This window comes from Camelus ferus, chromosome 22 (genome assembly GCF_009834535.1).
Source record: "Camelus ferus isolate YT-003-E chromosome 22, BCGSAC_Cfer_1.0, whole genome shotgun sequence".
Classification (NCBI taxonomy): domain Eukaryota; kingdom Metazoa; phylum Chordata; class Mammalia; order Artiodactyla; family Camelidae; genus Camelus; species Camelus ferus.
Genome location: NC_045717.1, coordinates 13,283,901 through 13,286,233, shown reverse-complemented (window position 1 = coordinate 13,286,233; position 2,333 = coordinate 13,283,901).

Below are 2,333 nucleotides of genomic sequence, written 5' to 3'. Positions count from 1 at the left end.
TTATATGAAGTTAATTACATTAATTCTTCTATTTAAGGTGTATTTATTTTCTCTGCCCTACCCTCTCTACCTCATCTCCAGAATCACTAATGGTAGTATACAGCTTAGGAAGTGGTAATTCTCCATCTAAAATATTTACACAGGTGGTATAATATTATAAGCTACCTTTTTTGTATGTTTCTCCATTGATGGACCAACAGAGACTATTACAATCAGAATTGCTTTTCATAATGAAAGTATTTCATTAGATCTGAATGCATAATTAAGTTCAGAGAAAAGTTAGAAATTAGAAAAAAAAATTATCTAACAAAATCAAATAGTTCAAGACTTCAGCTTTTAGCCAAGATGGAGTAACAAGAGACCAGATCTATTACTCCTCCCCCTACACTACACACACACACACACCCCTAAAACTATCAAAAAATGACAAAATCTACAAAACAATGATTTTAAAGATGCTGGCCGGAAGGTAACAAAAGATAACGATCCCTGAGATATCAAGAAAATCAAGGTAACCCCTGCAGTTGCTCCCTGTTAACAGCCGTGACAGCTGTGTCTTTGAATGTGTCACGTTAACGTCATCTCTGGTAAATAGGACTCACCTACTGGGGTACTGGGAGAATTTAATTTGAAATGTGCATGAATAAGGGGGAAAAAAAAAAAAGGCCGTGAGAGAATTTTCAAACTATAACGCAGGCAAGGAAAACCCAGGCAGAACCCACCCAATCATCTGAGTTGAAAAGACAGAACTGAGATCTGGATTGATCAGGGAGGCTAGCGTTTACAGGACAGAGTACTAGAAAGGAGAAAATTGCACAGAGAGTTCTGGAGATCTGCAAAGATTCCCCAAGTATTCACCTGAATGCTGACTGGTCATGCATATGAGGAAACTACCTGAAGCCTGGGGAAGAACCACCCCTAGAAATTAATAGTAACAGTGCTCGAAGCTCACATAGGCTAGGAATGCTGCCCGTTCCCACCAGCTGGACTGGAAAGGCTCATGATTTACAGGGCATCATGTAGGATATACAGGAGGACTCAGTACTGAGGGGTAATTAGTCCTAAAGTGAGCACTGCTCTGGCCCCACCTAACAAATCTTGAAAGAAATTGGAAAGGATCAGACTCTCTAAGAAACTTAGTTGTTACATCCCAGAACAAAGCTCAGGAAAGTATATAGGCTTATAAAAATGTCAAGTACCCAAAAAAGTAAATTTGACAGTTTCTAACATCCAGTCCAAAGATTACCAGATATGCTGAGAGGCAGGAAACACCACCCATAATTCAGAGAATGATCAATCAACCCAGAACTGACACAGAAGTTAGAATTAGCAGGGGACATCAAAATAGCTATTTCATATATGCCATACATACCAAAACATAGTGAAGATATTTAACATTAAGAAAAAGACCCAAATTGAACTTGTAGAGATAAAAACTACAATACATAAGAAGAAAAAAAAAGTACTCTCAATGGGAATCACAGCAGATCAGACATTGCAAAAGGGAAAAAATCAGTGAACTTGAAAACATAACAATAGAAACTATGTGAAATGAAACACAGAAACGAGGTTCAAAAAATGAACAGAACAATGAGGTGCTCTGGGAAAACTTTAAGTGGCCTAATGTATATGTAATGGGGGTTCCCAAAGAGGGGACAGAAAAAATCATTTGAAGAAATAATGGTGGAAACATTTCCAAACGTGATAAAAACTAGGAACCCACAGAGCCAAGGAATTCAACGAACCCTAAGAACAAGAACTATGAAACATCACAAATTGCAGAAAAGCAACAATAAAGAAAAACTATCAACCTAAAACTCTCTCAACACAGGTGACGTCTTCAGAAGCAAAGGTGGAAAACGATTTTCAGACATAAAAAACTTTTCTTACAACTTTAGTCTCCTTAAAAGATAACTGATCAAACAAAAACAGCAACAATATGGTGTGGAGTTTACACATATTTAAAATTAGAATATGATAGCAATAGCTCAAAGCCCAGGAGGGAAGAGATGGAAGTATATGTAAGTTTCTTATCCTCTGTGTAAAGTGGTATAATGTTACTTAAAGACAGACTGTGGTAAGTTAATAATGTATACTGTAAACCCCAACACAATCACTAACATAAAACACTTGTAGCCAGTAAACCAACAATGAAGATAAAATGGAATTATATAGAGTATTCAATTGATTCGAAAGAAGGCAGAAAAAGAGGAAAAGGAAAACAAAGAACAGATGGGGCAAATAGAAATCAAATAGTAATATGATGAGTTGGAACTTAACTATATTAGTAGTCACATTAAATGCAAATGGTCTTCATATATTAAAGTACAGAA